Below are 23,551 nucleotides of genomic sequence, written 5' to 3' on the forward strand. Positions count from 1 at the left end.
AGGGAGAAGAATAAATTAATCAAGAAGGAAACAAGCCATCAAGGCTTTCTTCTTCAATGCATCAGAGGAGGCAGCAGTGCCAAAGAATTGGGAATGTTCCCATGAAGTGTAGATAATCTCAAGCCATTCCACTAAAAATAAATTAGAAAATAAAGTTTTCCAGGTGACTCCACATCTGGCCACCCGCTTTCATGTCTCCATGGGAGATGAAGGATTCTCCCTCTTGCATCTCTGCCCTAGATCCCCCTTTGCAGGGCTGCGGAGGCCCCAGAGATGTGGGAATCCACAGACAGGCAGGCCCATGGAGACACCAGAGATGTGGGAATCCACAGACAGGCAGGCCCATGGAGACACCAGAGATGTGGGAATCCACAGACAGGCAGGCCCATGGAGACACACAGACAGACGGACTCCACACTGAGTGGGGGGCGGGGACCTTTGTTTCCCTGGCTCGTCAGAATTCCGGAAGATGAGGGGAGGCCAACACTGCAGGCTAGTAAAGAACTTAGGGACAAGGGGAACCCAGTGGCTTCAGAGGGGCTTCCTGAGCCTGGAGAGATGGGGGTGCATTGATGAGGGATATAGAAGGTGAACCCTTGGGAAATGTGAGAGCGAGTGATGCCAGCTTGACCAGCCAAACGGAATTCAGGCTGCCACGTGACTAAGAGACTTGGGGAGTAGAGGATGGCAAAGCTAATCCCAGTGGATTCTGGGGTCTCTTCAACAGTACAGGCACAACAGCAAGCCCTGGGCCGGGATTCAGAAAAGCCGATTGCACTTCTGACTCAGCCACTGGCTTGGTGATCTTGGACGGGTCACTTTTTCTCTCAGATCCCTCTGGCATTTTATAGATCTGTGATTCCTCTGATCACACAGATAAGAGCAACCCCCCAAATTATCCATGAATAGAGTAAGGGCCAGCACGCTTTTTCCATAAAGGGCCAGATAGGAAGTATTTCTGGCTCTGTGGTCTATCTGAGCTCGTTCAGCGAGTCGTCTCTGCCTTTCGTAGTGAAAAAGCCGCCACAGACAGAACACAAACAAGTGGGCTTGGCTGTGTTCCAAAACAGCTTTATTTACCAAAACAGACAGCGGCCAGATTTGGCCATTGTTTGCCGACCCCCAACATAGAGCATTCTGGGCGCAGGGACCCTTGCAAACTTCCAATCAGAGCAAGGGAGTGAGGGAGACGTCATCCCTTGGAGAGATCCCGTGCGTGGTGCACAAGCCCCGGAGATGAGGTTAGGTGGGATGCTAACCTGTCTCTTCCAGCTGTCCTTAAAAGGGGGCTTCACAGTTTGTGAAGACCTACCGATACTAGCTAAGTTCTTCCATATGCACAAAAAAATCTGCATCCTCATTATTAATGACAGGCCTAGGGGCACCTGGTGGCTCAGTCGGTTAAGCCTCTTGACTCTTGATTTCGGCTCAGGTCATGATCTCAGGGGTTGGGAGATGTAGACATTGGGGTCTGCATTCACCACGCAGTCTGCTTGTCCCTCTCCCTCCCCATCCACTCCTCCCCTGACTTGCTTACTCTCCCCCTCCACCCTCTCTCTCAAATAACCAAATAAAATCTTAAAAAAACAAAACAAAACAAAACAAAAAACAGCCCTCTATTTGTAACCCCTTTCAGAGATTTAAAAAATAAAGAGTGGCTCATAGAGATTAGGCAACTGTCCTAAGATCACATTACTTAGGGTAGAACCCAGATAAAACTTCAGACTCGGAAAGGCACAGCACCATTCATGATCCAAAGAAGCCTACTCTTCTTTATTTGAAGGCCTCGTCCTGGCCCCCAAACCTGCCCCTCAGAGCAGCTTTCCCTGCACCCACTCAGAGCTGACTCGGCCCAGGCAATCATTCTCCACACTTTTCCTTGCTTCCTCGGCAGTATTTTCTGTCCCCACGTCTGAATGTCATGGAGCGTGATGCTGACACAATCAGGCAGAATCCCCAGTCCAGACAGCCCCACAGCCAGGGGAGACACAACTCCAGCACACGCGCGCTGGGATACACTGGAAAAGTGCAATTCACTTTAAATAGATTCCCATAAATAAGCAATAAAACAGGAACAGCCATTTGCAGTGAGCATTTCCAGGGTTTGATGAGCTAGGAGTTTGGACGGGGTTGGGGGGTGGGGGACAAAGAGTCTTTTTCATTATTTCCCTATCCCTGCAATTTTCTTTTACTGCCTGATGACTTTGAAGGGGTGGGGAGATGAACGCGGCCCCGTAGGGATGGAGCCAGAGCTCCCATCTCCTGCTGCAGTCTGCCACGTTCAACTTCCCGATTGTCTGAGGGATTCTTTGTGAGCTAGGTCTCTGTCCTTCTACCTCTTTGACCTGCCTTAGCCTGTCTCCCTCCACCGACAGCTTCCAAGTGTCCCGGGAGATGAGGTGAGCAGACAAGGTGTATCTAGAAGGCAAGTGCAGGGGGTCCAGCCCAGGCCAGCGTATGGTCAGAAATGTCTTTATTTCCTTTCTCTTTTTCTCTGATGTCAGATATGATTCCTTCGCTAGGAGGTGACCTGCCTCAGTTTACACTAATGTGGCAAGCTACAGAGACTGTCAGTGGTAGACAGTCCTTTTTGGAAGCTCACCTGACTTAGAATGCTGTACTCTAGCTGTGAGTGTGTGTGTGTGTGTGTGTGTGTGTGTGTCCACGCACGCACATGTGTCCATGCATGACATCACACACTTGTGTATTCACTCTGTTTGGAACCCTGTCCCATACCACGAGTACATGCTTCTACAGCATTCCAGCATATTGTCTTTTTTCTTGTTGACTTTTCAAGCATTCTAACTGTCCCTACAGGAAGTTTCCACCTTATGACTCCCCACAATCCACCCAGCCTGAACCTGTATTTAGAGCATAGCCTGCTGACAACCTCCTTTGAATTTGCTCCTCATTCTGAGTCCCTGTCATGCTTAAAATCAAAGAACCTGCTCTATCCAAGATCTGATTTTCGCCTCGCGTCCAGCCGTTCTTTCCATTCCCCCAAAGTCACTGCCCTTCTGAGGACTCTTTCGTGGGCGTGGCATTCAGTGAGGCTCTCTCAACAGCCATGCTGCTGACCCAGGTTACAGATGGGGCACACAACTTAACTTTTGGTTTTCTATCACCATTTATTGTTCTCATGTTGTTTTGTATGTGTTCGTCTGCTGAGCTGTCTGAATAGGATAACTACACACATTCATACAGACATTTCTTCATCATCCATTAGTATCAGTAGTATTGGTTAGCTATGGCTGTGTAAGAAATATGACCAAACTTAAGGGTTGAAAACTAGTAAGCATTTCTTATTACTCATCTAGCTGTGTGTCAGCTGGGCAGCTTTGCTAACCTGGGTTGGGATCAGCTAAATGGAGCTGGACCAGTCACCTGTTTTTTATTAACCTATAGGATCATCTTGGGTGGCCACACTCACATGTCTGGTGGTTGTGTGGCTGTTGGCAGCGGTGACAGGACTGTATATCTGGCATCATCCAGCAGGTTATCACAGGCTTGGGCACGTAGGGGCAGCAGGGCTCCAAGGGGGTGTGGGGAAGCATGAGACCTCAGCTCAGAACTAGACATCCCCATTTCCAGCACATTCTGTTGGCCACAGCAAGTCTCGAGGCTGGTTCAGATCCAAGGAATGAGAAATGGTGGAAACAGCAGCAAAGTCACATTGCAAAGGGTGTGGATTCAGGGAGAAGGGGAGAATTGTCTGCCATGCCCACTATTGGACATATACTAACATAAACCAGGTCAAATCCAAAAATTGGTTCTGTTGTAACTCTACCCATTTATGTGTTCTAATCATCCTATGTACGTAGCTCTGATCTCTTCCAAGTTTGGCCATGGGGTGGTCATCTCAGGACCCAGCTCAAGGGGGGTATGTCTTTGTTACTGCCAAATACGTAATCCAATTGACTAGATCATCTATTGTTTAATGAGCCACCCCATGAATTCATAGGATGACAGTAAATAAAATATGAATCTAGTAAGTTTCATTACCTCTTTTAATAAGCAATAAACAAGCATTCACGTCTTCTTCATTCAAAGAAGGCTAATCTTGCCCAGAGAACAGAGAAGGGGCATGGGTGGGACTGTAGGTTATGGTCTCTGGCCGGTCTCTCTCCTGCATGCTGAGACTCCGTAATTAGGTGCTCCAAGGTTTTCCTCCCTCCAGATTCAGGGCATCTGGGAGCTTTTCATCTGGGGCCTCACCCCCTTTCATCATATCAGTGACTAGCGTCAAGACACAAAAGAACTAAATGCAACCACTGACCACATACTCTGATCTTTAGTCCGTGAGTGACTCTTTTTATTTCTTTCTTAATTTATGTGTTTGTCCTTATTTATGTATTTGTGACTTATGTATTTTGTTTTTGTTTTTGTTTTTGCTTTAGTTTTGGTAGAGGGACAAGGTCAATATGTTGGAATTCTCCGTAATAAATTTTTTTTTTCCAAAGGTTGAACTGAACCAGAGGTTCTTCTCTTGAACATTTGGCAGTAATTTAACAAGTGCTTATAGAGATAGTTCCTGCCTTTTCTTTTCCTTGTAGTATAAAAGTATAACATGAAACTTACCATCTTGGCCATTTTTACATGCCCAGTTCAGTAGTGTTAAGTCCGTTCATGTTGCTATGAAACAGAGCTCCAGAACTTTGTCCTCAACTCTCATTTCTCCTAGCCCCAGCTTCAGCTAACCATCCCTCTACTTTCTGTTTCTATGATCTGGACGACTTTAGGTATTTCATGTAAGTGGAATCATGCAGTGTTTGTCTTTGGGTGATGGGCTTATGTCACTTAGCAGAATGTCCTCCAGGTTCATTCATGGTTCATTCGTGGTGTAGCTTTTGTCAGAATTTCCTTCCTTCTTAAGGCTGAAAAGCATCGCATTGTACATATCTCTCACATTTGTTTATTCATTCATCCGAAGGTAGATGTTTGGGGTGTCTCCACCCCTTGGCTGTTGTGAATACTGCTGCTAGGAACATGCATGCGTCCCTACTTTCCAATGTCTTGGATACATACCCAGAAGTGAGATTGCTGAATCGTATGGTAGTTCTATTTTTAATTTTTTAAGGAAACTCCGTCCTGTTTTCCATAGCAGCTGCATCATTTTACATTCCCACTAGCACTGCACAAGACTTCCAATTTCTCCACATCCTTGCCAGCACTTGTATTTTCTGATTTTTTGATAGTAGCCTTCCTAATGAATGTGAGATGATAGCTCATTACGGTTTCATTTGCATTTCTCTGATAATTAGTGACTTTGAACAGCTTTTCATATGCTGGTTGGCTGTTTGTATCTTGGAGAAGTATTCAAGTTTTTGGCCCATATTTTATTTGGACTCTTTGATTTTTGTTTTTGTTTTTGTTGTTGCATTTGTGTATTTTTAAGTACTTTGATAAATGTCCCTTCAATCACCAACAAACAAGAAAACAAGAGTATTGACCTCAGTCTGTATTGTATCCCCATCTTCCTCTGCCCAGAGCAATGAAGTGCTGTCTTGAATCTTATTTGTTACTACCTTGTTTCCTTTTCTTTTTTTCAAATGAAGTTTTATTATAGCTACATATTTTCTTTAAAAAAATAATATTTTGGCTTGGATTGATTTGAACTTTATATAAAAAGTAGCATGCAATATTTATTATTTGGGGGCTTGCTTTTTTTCACTCAAATTCTATTACTAAGACTAACCCATATTGTTGCACATGGCTATTGCTTATTCGTGCTGGCTGAGGTTTACTGTTGTATAATACACCTGCACCACAGTACATTTATCCATTCTCCTGTCGGAGTACATGCGTATGGATTCTATGGTTTTGCTGTTCATGAATAGTGCTGTTATGCACATTTTTGTCTGTATCTACCGGTGGACATGCGCGTGAGCTGCCCTTGTGTATTTTTCTAAAAGCGAGATTGCTGGGTTGTAAGGTATTTGACTGTTCAACTTCACAAGACGATACCAAACTGTTCCCCAGGTAGCTGCGCAATTTCACACTCCCACCAGCAATGTGCAAAAGGTTCTGTAGATCCACACTCTACCAACACTTGATATTGTCGAACTGCTTAATTTCTGACAGTCAAATGAGTGAGGACGGTATCTCATTTGCCCTCGATACGCATTTCCCTGATCATTAATGAGGCTGAACATCCCTTCATATGTTTATTGGCCATATGTGTTTCTTTAATCAAATTAAGAACTTCTGTTCATCAAGACACTGCGAAGAAAGTGAAAAACAAGTTACAAAGCAAGGCGAGGTATTTGCCACACACATAGCTGACTAAGATCTAGTGTGAAGAATATAGACAAGAAGAGGACAACTCATTCCGAAGAAAATGGGCCAAGGAAATGACAGGCATTTTGCAGAAAATCCTCCTGGTTATTATTATTAACTCTAAAGATGTGTTTGAATCCATAACAGCAGCTAGTCAGAGAGTGGAGTTTTCTCACACCAAATGGAAACTTTCTTTAGTGTAAAAGCAACTTTCCAAGGCCTTGTCCTTAGCTAGTTCAGAGATGAGTCAGAAAAGCCTGCTATTGTCTCCCTTGCCGGCTAGAGAAGTCATCTGAGTCCAGAAAAGGTGTTCACAGGGACAAAAGCTCAAAGCTGAGATACTCTCCATATTGGTTGCCTGGGGACACTCGGGCCTTAGAAAACCCTAAAACCCAAGGTGTGAAATCACCATCCTTCCCAAAGAGAATTGCTCAACTCTTACCCATCCGGAACCTTCCAGAGTATTTCCAGGGAAAGTAGGGAATCTTCCCTTCACTATTAATGCACTGAGGAAGGGGAGGACCATTTCTCTTCCTCTAAAACTGCTCTCAGGGGACGTCTGGGTGGTTCAGTCGGTTAAGCATCTGCCTTCAGCTTAGGTCGTGATCCCAGGTTCCTGGGATCCAGTCCCTCAATAGGCTCCTTGCTCAGCGGGGAGCCTGCTTCTGCCTCTGCCTGCCACTCCCCCTGCTTGTGCTCTCTCTCTCTCTCTCTCTCTCTGATAAATAAATGAATAAAATCTTTAAAACATTTTTTTTAAATAATAAAACCTCTCTCAGACTAATGACCCAAAATAATTAGCTATATAAAACCAATTTCTCTCCAACATTCCTTGGAGCCAAAGAAATGGTTAAATATCTAGGCTTTGAAGGACTTTCCTGCTGGGATGTGAGTTTCTGGTGTAAAGTAAAAAGAAGGACTATAAGAGGTCAGCAAATAAATGAATTAAAGGCAACGGACACTAGCTGTCAGTCATATTCAACATGGGCTGCACGGCCGATAAAGCCCACAGAGGTCCATTCTGGAGTACAGCTGAGGCTTCCTTCCCAGGCTGCCCCCATGCTCTGGGAGGGACATGGAGAAGGAAGGTCCAAGTTCTAGGAAAGCATGAGGCAGAGAGATAAATAGAGACTGAAATGAGAGTCGGCTCTCATGTTCCTGCTTCTGTTTCACTAGGCAGCCTCCAAACGTGTTGCTTGCCATTTGCGGTTAATAGCAAATGTCTTCCCATATTTATTCACTTACCTGTCAGGGGTACATATTCCCTGTGCAGCAGTGTGATATCTGAATAGCAGATTATGCCTTCGGTGCTAACCTGTCAGTCCCAGGATATCCTCCGTGGAGAGCCAGGCAGCCACGGGAAAGTGACAGGCAGACAGGTAGCTAGTTGCACTGACTTGAAGAAAACTAACTAAAAGCCAGACCCTTGCAGTAGAAACTACCAGAGGAACTGGCTAACAAGACGTCCTTTCCAATCTCCCAGCTGGGTTTGGATGGGATCATTAGATGTGTCTACACTGGGGAGTGCCAAGGTAAGACATTGCTAGGTGATAAGATGGGCAGCTAGAAAGTCTGAAGGCCTCTCTTCAGAATGAAGGAAACATCCTGTTTGGAACAGGGAGGAGCTGGAGTGACCGAGAGGGTGTTAGATGACAGGTCAGCGGCATAGGGTCCCTAAATTCCCAGGCGGCACATGCGAGTCGGGCTGACTCTCCTCGTCCTCTGGGTGACCTGTTCTCCCACACATCTAGATGAAGCAAATTCCTATGCCACCTTCTAATCTCAGAGGCCACCAGCAGAACATACTGGCTCGTTTGAAATCATCCTTCATAACTATTCCAGGATTCTTTCCAGTCGCTAAAACAGCAAATCCTAGGCTGTGGACATGCCCAGCAGGACCACGGGTCAGTATATCACCTGGTGAAGATGGGGTGCTTCACGCCCAATACATCATTACAACTCATCCCCCCCCACACACATACACACGTCACTTCTACATATCTTCTTTATAGCCAACCAAAAAATAAGACCAAAAATAGGAAAAAAAAATTTCTCCTGTCCAACCCTTTTTTCTTCCCCCTTTATTCCTTCTGCATCATCTTCCTACTCCTCGTTGGGTCTAGAGAGTTCTGGGTAGCTCGTGTTCGATGTTATTAAGCAAAAATTTCTTGTGACAGCCGCCACGTCACCTTGTAGTCTTTTGGCATTGACAGAGACAAGAACAGAGCTTATAAAATATACACATTTCCTTCCTTACAGGAAACTAGGACAACAACAGAGCCTTATAAAATACACACTGTCCTCCTTACTGAAATCTGCCACTGTGTACTAAAAGCGAGAAACAACGATTCCTTCCTGTATTGTTTAATTATGAGCTGACGCAGCCAAGATAAAGGCCCAACCAATCGAGGGCTCCAAAACACCAGTCATTCTCTGAGGAAAGCTGAGGTTTACTCTCTCCTTTTATTATATTTGTTATGATTTTAGTTTGTTCAGCGGTAAATGCAATATTGACATTTAGAACCTCTCGAAAAAAAGAAAGAAAGAAAGAAAGAAAAAAGCAACCGAAACATTTGCTAGCTTCAAATATTTGAGCAGTTTCCAACCGGAGGCCATGGGTTTTTCTCAGTTTTTAATTTTAGTTCCCTCGCTGCCCCCCTCCCCAACATTTCCACAGAGGCATATCTTCCAGTCAACAATGTATTTGCAATCGATATCTTTTCTGTAAAGCATGCATGCAATCATGTTCTAAATGGAAAAGGAAGGTTATTGAGTGCACTCATTGAGATCATCTGACTGTGGCCAGAGCTAAGCGAGGAGTTAGTCAGACCGTGGAAACCGGACAGTGGGGAGAAGGATGCTCTCTGAGTTAGTAATTGACGGTGCTGGCAATCATGCTGAACCCTCCAGCTCCATCCATCTTAAAGCCTAAATTATTTTAGGTTTCTTAATATTGACATACTGGCAGAGACAGGGAGTTGTTCTTAAAGAAGGAATGCATCTCCTTCCCCTTAACAGTTTCATAAATAGAATTATTTATCTCTCCCATCTAACTAGTGCCCAGGATACCCTTTATAGGCACTGAACCCTTTCTTTCAGTTTTCTAGATAGTTTTTTTCTTTTTGGATGGGTGGGAGGACTTCTTCTCTGCCACCAATGGCATCTGTGACTCCAGGCTGGGTCTCTTGAAAGTCACCCCATCATTACACTGCTTCTCTCTCTGCCCACCATTATCCATGGACTTCTACCACTCTCTCTCTAGACCGTGAATGATCTGGAATAGAGAGGCCTTGTGGCATTGATCTAGGTATCTCCGACATCCAAAACAACGTCTGACATGGAAGAACAATGTAAATTTGTTGAATTAAGAAATGAAAAAAATGCGTGAATGAATCAATTAATCAATTAATCAATTTACTGAACATGTCAGAGATGGTAGCTGGAGAATATTCTGGTAAACTGGAAAATCTGCTTGGAGCTAATAGAGAATTCTCTCTCACACATAACCCTGCCCATCACCACCACTATATTGTTACCTGAACGGGCAACTCCAAAGGGCTGGAGAAATTGCTAGGAGACTTCGTCTGTGTTCTTGTCATTTTCCCACATGAAAACTTCCAATGAGATGAGACTGCCTTGTTTCTAAGGTGTAATGGTTCAAAAATTAAAATATTTTATAACTAACTTTGAACTAGGTGAATAGGGTGTTATTATGTATAAGGGGCAGTGAGAATTCTTTCCTCTCTGGGCCAGACAGAAGGGGATTTTTAAATGAAATATGGCACCTGAATCAGGATGACTCTGTGAATTAGCTTTGGCAACAAAGCCAGGAGAGAAAATAATGACGAGCTTATTGCCTGGCACAAAGCAGGGCTCAGCAAATGTTCAAGGTAATGTGGTATAAATTAATCAGCTCCTTTTTGTGGCATGCTTCCTTCATGTACCCATTCATGGACTTGAGCCCTCTTTGGCATGTCCTGAAGTTAGGCACGTTCCTAACTACATCTGCAGCTTCGTCCCTTGCCTCTCGTGTCCTTGACTCCTATGGCCAGTCACACTCGTGACTTGCAACTCCAGGAATGCTATGCCCCTCTGGGTCTTCATGCTTTTGAATGCAAGATTTCCCTTTGTCAGTGTGACCATTCTCCTATTATCGTCTCCTCGATAGCTCAATAGCTCGTACTTACCTTTCAAAATTTAGCTTAGGGTCGCAAGCCAAGAAACTGTCCCTCACCCACGCTCCTCCTTCTTTAGTGACCCACCACCCCACCGTTGTCATAGCAGCCAGCTGTCTCCCACAAACACTCAGCACACAGGACTGATTTTCTTTGTATACCTTCCATTCTGTTGGTTCATAAGGTTCATGAGAGTAAGCTGATGTTTTCTGTCTCTGTAGCCCAGCACCAAGCACAATGCCTAGAATGGTCCGTAGGTGGTTACTAATGGACAAATACATGGATGGATTAATGAAAGAAGGCTAACCACTGAAAGAAGGCTGGAGATGACCTTGGAGAATCTTCACAATGCACAGAAATCTGCCTCTAGACATGAACCATGAGTCAGAAAGACATGAGCAGATAGATGGGATGGTGAGCGAGAAGGCAGAGACCCCTGCCAACAAGCAGGACCAGAGAGAAAGGAGAAGTTTATGGAGTTAGGGGCTGCCTGAGGTGGGCTTTACTCAAACCACTGAGATACTGGCCACGGAGCCAGAACAAAGAATCTACCCCCCACCCCCTCCATGGGGTCTAGAAAGTATGAGAATGAGATATCTCATGGAAGGGAGGTAAAGGTAGAGTGACACCAAGTGAGTGAGGTTTTCCCACGGGGACTGGATTCAGCACCGATGGAGTCCAAGCTGCTGTGTGGAGAGCCAGCATGAAGGAAGAGGTTCCAGGAGCCCCTCACTCAGGCGAGTTCGCCATCCCATCCTGAGGGGTGTAGAGGGGCTCTGGAAACTGAATGTGTGAGCAAGGACTCTGAACAGCCAAGATACTGCTAATAGTGGGGAAGCATTCACAGCCGTCATAAGCAAGAGATGAGATGGAAATGCCATGTCACAGCATTTTAATTTAGCCTTTGTGTTTTAGAATGTTTTTTTTTAATTTTTTATTTTTTATAAACGTATATTTTTATCCCCAGGGTTACAGGTCTGTGAATCGCCAGGTTTACACACTTCACAGCACTCACCAAAGCACATACCCTCCCCAATGTCCATAACCCCATAGAACGTTTTAATTAAGGTTTATCTGTTACCATTATGACTGTAATCCTGAGAAAGACCAAGTCTGCTTAGGCATGGGGAAGAGAGGAGGGAAACATGTCATAATTAAAATAATTATTAATTTAATCTCCTTAAGTAGAGATTACTCATTATTGTTGCTATTATTATGCATGGCGGGGGGTAGACCCCTTCGTGAACATGTCTCATCGGTTTGCGTGAAGGTAGAGTGTGGCGATGCCTGGGAGATCCTTTCTCTGACAAGGTGGCTACCCCAACTCCTTCCATGAAGTTTCTCCCTGCAGATATCCTTTGATAACTGCTGCACAAAATCCATACCATGTTGGGTTTGAGAGAGAGGTCCTGTGTTTGGGTGTGTGCCCACCACCCTGGCCTTCACTCCCCTGTGCCAAGCTGGACGCTCCTTCCTCTGTTCTCAGGACCCTCTGTGGCCACCTTGCTGTCCTCACTGCACTGGACTTGCTTGCAGATCCTGTTCCCCCAGCAGGCTGGGAGCTCCTTGAAGAGATGTGCTGTGCCCTTTGTCTTTGCATCGCCTCCAACATCTCTTACCATCCCAAAATCTGCAGGGAAGCTGGATCTAACATTGTTTCAAAATTGGAAGAAAGGAGAAAGGAGGAAAGGAAATGAGGCAGGGGAATGGATGGTAAGATAAAAGGCAAAGAAACCCGTCCTACTGAGTGAGGATCCTTAGTGACCTGGACCAGCAGCTTCTCCATCTTCCCAAGGGCCCATTCGCCCTGGACCCAGCACCCACACCACACACATACACACTCACACACACACACATAACCTCCTAGAGCTTTCCATTCCTCATAGGTGTAAATGACTAATGAGTATCAAAGCCAAGTGATTAGGTGGCCTTTACAAGCTTCAGTAACTACCAGCATAACTATAAGTCACTCTGGCATCCTAAATGCCTGCTTGGAAAATGTAAACAAAAGAGGAGACCGACCCAAAGGAATGAATTTCATTGTAAAATATGTATTTTGTATTTGACCTTCTTGCAAGTCAAGTGAGACTTGCGTGGATTCGAGGGTTCTAAACCCAATTCCAACGTGTGGGGTGGAGGGGATTTCCTATACTTCAACTCGATTCTGACACTGTCTACCTGGAGACAGCTTCAGATTCCACAGGTTAAGGCCTGGGTCCCGTGAGACTGCCCCCACTTCAAGACACCAATCACAAGTAGCAGGTCCCCAGGTGACCCCCCAAGCTCTGTCTGACTTGGCTACAAATCAGAGGTCCCCACGACCCCCTCCTTGGGTTCTGTTAATTTGCTTGAGTGGCTCAAAGAACTCAGGAAAATGCTTACTCATGTTTGCCCATTTTATAATGGCTGCGATAAAGGATACAGATGAAGGCTAGAGGAACAGGGAAAAGGGCAAGGTCTGGGAGGGTCCCAAACACAGGAGCTTCTTTGCCTGTGGAGTTGGGGTGCATCAGCTTCCTGGGATGGACATGTTCACCAACCTGGATGCTCTCCAAACCCCAAGCCATTGGGATTCTACTGGGGCTCCATCACGTACGCATGGCAAACCATCAACTCCAATCTTTCTCTCTTCTCTCTTCTGTAGAGAATGGGGGGCAAGGCTGAAAATTCCAGTCTTCCAGTGATTAGCTTCCATCCAGAAGCCCACCCAGAGTCACCTCATTAGAACAAAGGACACTCTTATCACTTATGAAGTTAGGAGGGTTTCAGGAGCTCTGGGGAGTTCCTGTGACAGGAACTGTGGGCAGAGACCAATACATTTTTTTTCTATTTTCTTACAAGGATATTCGTCAAAATAATGAAGGGACACAACTAGCCAGATGAAGTCATAGAATAATGGATACAATTTACACTGATGGTTTCCCTGATATTCCTCAGAGCCCTGAGGTTTCATTGGAAGTGCCTTAGAACCACTGCGGCGGGGGAGGGCGGTGGGAGCTGGTGTAACCAGTACCGTCTTGCTTTCACTGCTATATATAACAGTTCTTTGTTTAGATCTAATTTGTGAAAAGAGTTCTGCTGTGTAAAAAGCAGATCTAATCCCTTTCTGCCTTTTAGAGCAGAGGAAACAGGTCCTGAAGCTCGGGGATCCCCCACCTGCCGGTGACAGAGGCGGGCACAGAGGGCACATCAGTGACTCCAGTCATGGCTCTTTCCTCCTCACCACACCCCTCTCCCTCCCCTCCGACCTGCACAGTGAATGTCCTGTTCCCGGGCTCTGAGCAGCCCTGCCTGATGTGGGTGGCCCACGGACCAGGCATGAGGTTCAGCTCAGCCTCGGGCTGTCAGTGAGTAAGTTGTTCCCCCATTGATCGCCTTCAGAAATTCCCAGAGCCAGACCCCCGCCTCTAGTTCCCAGGACCCTGGAAGGACCCTGGAGGCCACAGCCCCCCACAACGCCTGCAAGGGGCCAGGCAGGAATTACCTCTCGCCCCCAACAGACTGATGACAGACCCGCTTCTCTGGGGCCCGGCCTGTGTTTCAAGAATACATCTTGTTTCTACTCTGTAAGCAAGTTTACCTCCTGAGAGAAAGGAGGCTGCCCGTCGCGCTGAATGGGGCCTAATTGGCTACTTTCCTGCTCGCAGACAAAATGGAAAAGGGGCTGATATCAGCATACTTATTTTCGGCTCCTGTGCTTTTAGCTCCCCATTCCTGAGGTCTCTGGGGTCCCTGTGCTCCGCAGCTGACACCCTAGCTAATCACTAACGTTTGAACACTGACTGTGTATCAGGCAAGGGGCTAAGAGAATCAGACGTCGTCTTCCCAGCCCCTCTGTACGAGAGGTACCCTTGTGCTTCCCATTCTGCAGAGCAGACGCGGAGGCTTGAGAGGTCCAGTGACCTCCAAAGTCAGAGACGCCCTAAGTCAAAGGCAGTGGACACTCCAAACCTACAGCTCCTAGTGAGGCCCAGGAGACCCTCCTGGTGTCAGGTGTTCTGTTGCACTTTCTCACAAAACTTCATCCAGGTCAAACATTCCCATGCTGCCATTTCTACCTCCCAGATCCAGTTTATGCCCTTGAAAGTAGCTCTGGGAACTCTTGTCACCACCATCTGTCCCCGTTTGGGGAGGCCAGAAAATTTGCCTCACAGTACCCCTACCATACAGCCGGAAGGGCTTGATGTGGATTCTTAGCTCCAAAAATATCTCCTAGAAAGGTATCTGAAATTCTATCAGGAGTTCTTTTTTTCTTTATAGTCTTAAACATTAATCCCTCCTGCAGTATTTTCCTAAAATACCAATACCCCTAAAGGGTAACATAGTGACTTCACAGCAATCGTAGGCTGAATTAATAGACCAGATTTCCTGTCCCCTCTGAAAAGGCTGACCAAGGAACTCACCACTCCGAGATCTTTGTTCATCTCTGGAAAAGGGACCTTATGCTCTCTCATTTCATTCTCGGGGCAGCCCTGGGAGACAATATTATGATCACAGTTTACAGATGAGGACAGTGTCATTCAGAGAGGATACAGTTCCTCTCATTGTCACTCCTTCCAGGCTGGAAAGAAGAGAAAGTGACCATGGGCCTGGGGAGGAGGGAACACCTTCCAGAAAGGCTTCAGGAATGGCATACATGACTTTCGTGAGCCCTGAGGACCCACCGGCCTGGGCACGGAAGTGGACACACACTCCACGCTAGTTTTAGGACATCTACTCTTCTTTGCACACAGGTCCTATAGATGACTTTTTCAGTGGTTAGGGGCGGGAGGACTAGTTGATGGCTTTGCATCAAGTAATAGATAACACAGAGCTTTAAATCCAGAAATGACTATGAAGATTTAGTCCAATCTCGACATCTGATCTCCTGATTCCCAAACTAATATTTTCTTTCTTCCTGCTAGGTTGTGGAACGTTTGAAATCTCATGTGTAAGAAAAAAAAAAAAAAAACCTTCTGAAAAATCTTTCTGTTACATGATTTCATTTTTTTTTTAAGGTATATTTGATTTGCTTGCCATGTACTTCTTGTCTCTCAGGACCCAGGATTCTGAAAGGCAGATTCCTCAGGAATACTGATCCAATATTATTAGCTTTGCAGTGCCCTGAAACAGAAGGGAGGGGGGGGGAGGGGGATTAACACGAAAAGAAACTCAATAAGGAAATGCTGACTGAACACCTACTGTGTGTGTGCATCCTGGGAACTCCAGTGACAATAATCTGCAAAGTTCAACCTTTGAGGTCCAGGTCATATGGCCGATCTGGGGTGTGTGTGTGTCTGTGTGTGTGTGTGTGCACGCACACGTGCACATACGTTTCCATGGGTACGCATGTGAGCAAGTTCTTGCCCCTGCTCAGTTCTCCATTTTCCCATGGTGAACCGAAATGAATAAATCCCCATAAATCCCCATAAACTGCCTACCTCACGAGCAACCTTAGAAATAAGTTCTATTTACAAATATTTCATCAGCCCACCTACCTCAAAGCCCTCCGCTCCCCTGAAGACTGTAGAATAACGTGAATGAAACTCAGAATGAGTTCCTTCTACTGGCATCAGAGTAACTGTGTAACTGGGGGAGGGGGGGCCAGGTAGCTAAGCTCTGGGGGCAAAGCTACTCTTGGAGCTGTTAGGGAACGTCTGCAAATTCTGGATGCAAAAATCCACGGCTTTGGGGCCTGGACCCTAGATAGCCAGTCTAGAGAAGGAGGGGACAAGGGGTACCTTTGTCAAGCTCCTGACACGATTCCTCGCATTTTTACCACCTAGGAGAGAGCTCCAAGTCCCTTTAGTCATTGCTGCAGGAAAACGTTTTGACATGAACTCTCATACATCATGACAGAGGTTAGTTACCAAAATGCACACATTTGCCTTAGCCAGTTTCATTTACTACCCTTTAAATTATTTCTCAGCCTTGCAAATCTTGCTGTGACAGACAGAGTGAGGGGGGGAAACCACTAAGTGTTCATTTTTCATATAATATATTCCAATCCTGTTAGGTCGTCCTGCTGAAGGTAATATTTCTGGCATTCATTTAATGAAATTGACATTGATGAATGGTTAATTATACAAATTACATTCTTATTAAATCCCCTAGAATCAGTGCCTTAAAATTTCCTAGCTATGGGCTTCTTATGGTTGATATCCTTTTTTTTTTTTTTTTTTTTTGCTCTGAGTATGTCCTCTGTTGGCTGCTATAAGATTCATTCTGCATATTTTTCCCTCCTCTAAGAAACTTTGAAAAGCATTAAAAATCCCCTAGTTAAGGCAATTACTGTAGATAAGTTAATCTGCATGGGATGTTTAAACCCCAGTTCTTGCATATGTTTATTGGAATTGTTTCCATTCTCTAGACAGTTTCTGCCCTAGGGGTGGGAAGAGGGAGGGAAAAACTTTACCTCCTGCTCAATAATGGTCTGATGGCTGCGAGGGGGAGACGCTCTGCTGTGTGGCCAACTCCCTCCTTTGGCTGCTGGCTCTCTCTATGGATCTGATAGAAGAGTCGATGTTGGTAGGCTATCGGGAGAGGATCCCCTACGTGGTCCCTAGCAGGCTAAGTATCACCAGACAACACCTGTTACCCAGGGAGCAGCCCTGTTTTGCCTTTTCGTTGGGGAATGGAAGGATGAATCCTATTCGTTAAGCGAATGTTTTTTTCTTACACCCAGAGTGGACACAGAGGCAGCAGATTCTCACTGAGCATCTGCTAAGCAGCCGGCAAGGAGTAGGCACCTCAGGAAACTGGGAATTATCTCAGGTAATTCACGTGTTTTGGGGGGAAAATTCTTGTCAAAGAACAGCTGCAAACTTGGGACTGTTTCCTCCCAAGTAGGAGACGCAATGGGAGAACCAGACCCAGTTTGCAAAACCATCTCGGTCTTCCTCGGTGTTCCTGCCATGGCGGGAGTGGCTTCCTGCTCTGGACCCACAAACTGCAAGGGGGGCCTCTGATGGGCTCCACGGGCTCCACGGGGTCTCGAGTGTTCCTCTGGACATTTTCCTCCTCACACCTCTGTCACTCTCAGACCGTCATTGGCTGGGGCAGGTTAAGGCTAAGTTGACTAATTTCAACCTGTAAACAAATGTGGTGCATTTGGACTCTCTGTGGTAGGCTGCGACAGATCCAGTCACCAGTGAGACTGAAGCGCACCTCATTTCAGAGGGTCAGGAGGACAGACCTCGTGACAGATGCTTAGAGTCAGCCAAACTCTAAGCTACACTCATCCCCACACACCAGGGCTCCAGGGAATGATTTATGAGGTGATACAGTACAGTTGACCATTGAACAAGGATGCAGAGGTGGGAGCCCATTAGGGACGCCAACCCCCCATGTGGTTGGAAATCTGTGTATATCTTTTGATGTCCCCAAAACATCGCTACTCATAGCCTACTTCAATCAGGAGTCTTCTTGAGAACACAGTTAATTAACACATATTTTGTACTATATATGGACTCTACACTGTGTTACAGTAATTGAGAGAAAGGAAAATGTTTGTAAGAAAAATCATAAGGGAGAGAAAATGCATTTATACTTCTAGACTGTCAACAATCCACGTATAAGTGGACCCGCGCGCTTCACATCCACGACGTTCAAGGGTCAACTGTCTAATGGTTAAGAGTACTAACTCTTGGGTTCAAATCCATACAAAATGGAAGCGATAATAGCTCCTGCTTTACAGGGCTGTTGTAAAGCTTCAAAATGAACATAAAGCACTTATCAAAGGCATCCACGTGGGGCTCAATAAGTGAGAGTCATTTATATTATTTAGGAATGTTTTTCAACTACAAAGAACACAATGCCCTTCTGACTATGGTTTAAACCATAGGGACATATATTGTTTGCTTAACAAAAAGTCCAGAGGTAGATGGTCTCACAGTTGGTCTACCAGCTGATAAATGTAATCCAGAGCCCAGGCTCCCTCTATTTCCCTATTATACCATCCATAGCCTGTCACTTCTTATTTTTTTTTAAAACATTCTATTTTTTAAATAAACCTTACTTTTTAGGACAGTTTTAGACTCGCAGAAAAATTAAGTGGAAGGTACAGAGATTTCTCATATCCTCCCCCCCAACCCCCAGACATGCGCTGCTTCTCCTGTTAGCAACACCCACATGCCACCTTTCCATCCTCATACTTACAAGATGGCTGCCCAAGTTCCAAGCATCACATCCACATTCAGTGCAGGAAGAAGGAGGAAGGAGAAGCTCCAGCAAATTCTCACAACAAGCCTTTCCATTTTTTAAGAAAGCAAACTGTTCCCTAGAAGTCCCTTAGCAGATTTCTTCTTCTATCTCATGGGTCAGAACTTATAGGGAACAGGAAGCTGGCTTCTGAGTAGCTCTACCATTAGGATCACCTCATTCTGCGTCACAGCTTGTCGTAGTAAGCGATTCAAGGGCGCACAGCCACCTCCACTGATAGGCCCTCTCCGTGCAGGTTTTGCCACTCTCCTGACAGAAGCACAGGAATGGGTAAGACCGGGGAAGGGCATCAGGGTCCTTTTCTGCTCAAGTTCATTTACTTCCTTAGAAGCAGCTCTCACTGGAGCTGTAGGGGATCTGACTCTACCATGCCGACCCAGGACGATACGCCCTTCTCCACTTACTCTCTCGACCTCCGAATCCGTGCCCGTCCGTGCTGGAGTCAGTCTGTACCATCCCATATTACTAGTTTTTTAATTGTACATCACGGCGGGGGTTGGCGGGGGGGAGATGGGAGATATTAATCAGGTGCTGTAAGCTCAGAGAGTGATTGTAATAAATAGACTATTAAGTTAACCAAGTTTTCGGCTTCACTAGTGAAAGCTGCCATCTATCTTGTGTGGTTTTCTGCATGCTTCATTACCACATATAACCATACTGAAAAAAATATGCCTTATCCTTTATAATGAGATGATAAGTTCCCTGCGGTGGGTGTAGCAGAGCTCGGATTCCAAAGCTCCACCAAGCTGGAGCCTGCAGACGGGGTGTCTAGCTATGTCCCAGGGCCTGGCAGCCGAGGCGGAGGCCAGGGCCAGGGCTTGGGGTGACCACAGCCTGAGCCATCTGGTCTGGAACATTCCCAAAGCACCGGGGTTCCTGCGGGCTCAGATTCCTGCCACACTCCCTCCCCATCAGAGAGAAGCAGTTAAAGGAGGGAAGTTCACTCCAGCCCATGGGGAAACATCCTGTTGTTGCTGAAATCATCCTCGTGTTGCTCTGGTCCAGCAGCTTCCATGGGACTCTGTGGAGGAGAGCCCACGCACACAGGCTGTGGGTTGCCTGTGTTCTCTCTCCCACGCCGTCCCGGCTGCAGCACTTAGCAACGCCGTGAATGTTTGCAGGCAGACAGAGCCTGATGCCCATCTGGCGTGACTGCTCCCGGTCTCAGGGCCTTTGGCAAGGCAGTTAATCCCTTTAACCTCAGCTCTCTCCTCGGTAAAATAAGGTTGATAAGGCTGCCTTCCCAGAGAGGTGGAAAGAACTAGATGAGATCACAGAAAAGCACCCAGCACTGTTGCTTAATGCCTGTATCCTCCCCCAGAGTGAAGACTGAAGTTCTCAGATGGGATGATGAAATCCTTAAAAATGACAGTAAATTACATATTGTGTGGTTCCGTTCCTATGAAATGTTCAGAACAGGGAAGTCTACAGAAACAGAAAGTAGATGAGTGGCTGCCCCATGGCTGAGGAGATAGGGGGTGGAAGCTAAGTCTAAAAGGAGAGGAAAGGGGCTCCTGGGTGGTTCTGTCGGTTAAGCATGTGACTCTTGCTCTCAGCTCAGGTCGTGATCTCGGGGTCCTGGGATTGAGCCCCATGTCCGGCTCTGTGCTCAGCGCAGTGTCTGCTTGAGATCCTCCCTCTCCCTCTGCCCCCCCACCACTCATGCTCTCTCTCAAATAAATAAAATATTTTTAATTAATCAATCAATTAATTAAAAGGATAGGAAGGTAATAGCTAAAGGGAGAAGGATATCTTTTGGGGGATGATGAAAATGGTCTAAAATTGACTGTGGTGATGGTCCCACAAACCTGCAAACACACTAACCCCCCCAATGGAAGATTTCAAATGGGTGAATCGTACGGTATGAGAACTATATCTCAATGCAACTATTAAAAAAACAAAACCATAGGCACTCATCAAAATAAAATGTTTATAGGAGCAAAAATGGCGCCCCGTAGTGGCATGGGTGGCAATGGATTGCATGTGACCTTGAGTGATCTCCCTGACCTAAACAGGCCAGCACAGGCACCTCAAGTCCACATGCTCAGTGTCTAAGGCCAGCGCAGGGCATCTTGGAGGTGAGAATGCAAAGCCCCCTCAGAGACTCAGGAGCATATCTTTAGAGGAACACCCAGCACCTCCTCCAACCCCCAAGAAAAAAACAAAGAACAATCCCCACAAAATACCGTGTCTGCAGCCGCTGGTTTGAGAAACGGTGGTCTAAGGTCATTCTTCAGAGCCAGCCCGGCAGCCCGGGAGGGCGTTTCCATGACTGAGACAAGGATGGATGTGACAGAATTCCCTCCGGGATATTAACAGGACTTCTCAGTCTCCTCCCTTCTATAGATCTCCTACCTGTGCCTGACCCTTCAAAGCTGAGCTCCCTACAGTCCTGTGCTTCCTTCCAAGGTGGCTGCCCCCTTGCCATGACGCCCACTCCCACCCTGACACTGATAACACCCCAATTGTATCTCCGGGAGGTCTCTCTCCAGAGCTCTGGATCCAAATGGCCAAATGGTCCCAGGCCATTCTACCCGGATGTCCCCGAACCATCCCACACCCAGTATGCCCCAGATCAAACCCATCATGCTCTCCCTCCCTCAGACTTCCTGATCCTACTGGGTTCCTCCTTCTGGGCGTTCGCCTCATGGTGCGTTCAAGTTCTCAAACCGGAAGCGCAGAATGATCGCCAGCGCCTCCCTCATAGGTGTGTCCTCTTCCGCCGGCTACATGTCTTCCTCTTCTCTGCTTGGATGACTGCTGTGGCCTCCAGGCTGCAAATCTCTCTCACTAATCCATTACCATACAGCTGCTGAAGTGATCATTTCCCCACTTCAAACGGCTTCCCGTTGCCTACAGAATAAAGTTCAAACTCCTATGCATGGCTTACTAAACCTTTCATGAACTGACCCCGTGCGCTCATCTCTTTTTACTCCCTGCCTCTGCCATGACCAGCTCCCAGTCAGCCAGCAAGTAGGCTCTTTGTTCCTGGGAGTGACAAAGACAGACAGTAGGCATGGGGATGCCCCCCACCACATGCTGGTGATTGACCCCTTTGTCCCCACCACCCCCAACTGGAGGAAAACTGTCTAATACTGCTGCCTGCGGTCTTCAATCCTATGAGAGCAAACTTCTCTCTCTATAACCTGCTCCATCCTTCACCCCCCGTGTGAAAGCGGACGTAAACCAATGCTAAATGTTTTCCATTGTAGCCTCAGTCCAAAATTGTGGGCTTTTTAAAATATAGAATTGAGCCTTAATTAGTAATATTCCGAGTTTATAATCACAGAGCAAAGCAAAGAAGGCCCAGCCCATTAGGTCAAACATGCTGAGCGCTGTGGAAGGCAGAAATCCATTTCTAAAGACATGAGCAGTAGCTGGAAACATAAAAGGTCAGATCATTGGCTCAGTTGGACTTGATTATATGAGATTAGTGTGTAGATAAAGGCCCCAAAACTGGGATGGTGTGTTTAAGAGATAAATGAAATCAGCAGGAGAGGGGTAGTGCTGGTGTCATTTCCCTCCAAGGATCTAAGGGGCCAGCAGGAATGAGCAGACCACAAGCTCAGAGGTGAGAGCCTTCCATAGACACTGAACTTGGAAGTGACCCAGTAGAGCCTCTTGACCTGAGGTAGACCCCCTCATCTGTTTTCTGGTGAACATACCCTGCACCCCTTCATCTTGTCTCCTACTTTTTTGCAGGTGGAAATTAAACTCACTCTGCCATCTCCTCGAGCTACCCAATGGTATCAACACAAATAACATGATTTCATGGCTGCCCAGGCTGCGGCACTAGAGGAAAGGTTCAGAGAAGGCCAATCAGCTTCATAGAATCCATCAACAGCGACAGTCTCTCAAGCAGAAGTTAAAATTCTTAGCCCCCAAGCAAAGCCCCTGCCCTCCTTCCCCACTAGCCTGTTGGAATCCCCTCACTCCAAAATTTGAAAGAGACATGAAAAGAATATTTTCCTTTTGTGGGACCTCAAGCAGTACAAGGCCTTGCATAATGTCAGTATCAGTTTCTTGGATGGGATGAGGAAAGATGATGGGTACTGAGCCACAACGTCTGGATTCTAGCAGAAAAGGGATAGACTGTTGGAAGCGCTACCTTTCTAAATACACCAAGCACCAGCCCTCCTCTTACTGTTGACAACCTGAACTTGTTCAAGCCTGTCCTTGGTGCCACTGCTTTGTCCAGACACCTCAGTATGGAATCAGGACTTTCCAGAACAGGGCCAGGCACATAGCAGGTGCTCAGCGAGGACTTGTAAAGGCTCTGAAGTCCTGGGCAGAGATCCCTTAGTATGCCTGTGAAATCCCTTCTCCCTTCGATGTAAATGGGGGATATATGGCACATGAAGATAGAAGATCTAGTCTTTGTAGTTCTTTCTAAGCTACAGAATTCCCAAAATATTGCTCAGAAAATAACTGCATCCCTCCTTTTTTTCCTAAAACATTCCACCAGAGCCAGACTGTTTCCAGTGCAGGGTCAAGCATTGAAGCATTGTACCTTTAAAGTCCTGCCATCCAAGCCTCTCCTTTAACATGTGAGGACAGGGAGATCCAAAAAAAGTGAAGGGGCTCACCCAAGAACACACAGTTCATGGCAGAGTCATGACCAAAGTAGCTTCATTCTCAGAGAAGCGTTCGAATAGATGACCCGTACTGGTCTATACAAAGCTCTGTTATCCCTCAACGCTTCTACTTGTTGATTCAGGAAAAAACATTAAATATGGAGGAAGGACCATCTGTCCTGGTGTTTAGAGCTTCTTAAAATGCATCTATGAGGGGCACCTGGGTGGCTCAGTCGGTTAAGCGTCTGCCTTCAGCTCCAGTCATGATCCCTGAGTCCTGGGATCGAGTCTTACCTCCAGCTCCCTGCTCATCGGGGAGGCTGCTTC

The 23,551-nt window shown here is 46.3% G+C and overlaps 1 protein-coding gene and 2 long non-coding RNA genes across 7 annotated transcripts in view; 1 reads left to right on the forward strand and 2 right to left on the reverse strand.

Moving 5' to 3' along the window:
* The window catches only part of KIRREL3 (kirre like nephrin family adhesion molecule 3), a 551,364-nt gene that overhangs the window by 293,414 nt on the left and 234,399 nt on the right, over nt 1-23,551 (forward strand). The gene's annotated exons all lie outside the window — the stretch shown is intronic.
* On the reverse strand, nt 11,329-15,335 carry LOC132012266 (uncharacterized). Its single transcript, XR_009402575.1, has 3 exons — nt 14,855-15,335; nt 12,992-13,089; nt 11,329-12,098 (listed from the first exon to the last, which is right to left on the reverse strand). It is a non-coding gene; the product is annotated as an uncharacterized LOC132012266 (long non-coding RNA).
* On the reverse strand, nt 15,431-21,225 carry LOC132012271 (uncharacterized). Its single transcript, XR_009402576.1, has 3 exons — nt 20,837-21,225; nt 18,588-18,899; nt 15,431-15,554 (listed from the first exon to the last, which is right to left on the reverse strand). It is a non-coding gene; the product is annotated as an uncharacterized LOC132012271 (long non-coding RNA).

Source organism: Mustela nigripes, chromosome 1, assembly GCF_022355385.1.
Source record: "Mustela nigripes isolate SB6536 chromosome 1, MUSNIG.SB6536, whole genome shotgun sequence".
Taxonomy (NCBI): domain Eukaryota; kingdom Metazoa; phylum Chordata; class Mammalia; order Carnivora; family Mustelidae; genus Mustela; species Mustela nigripes.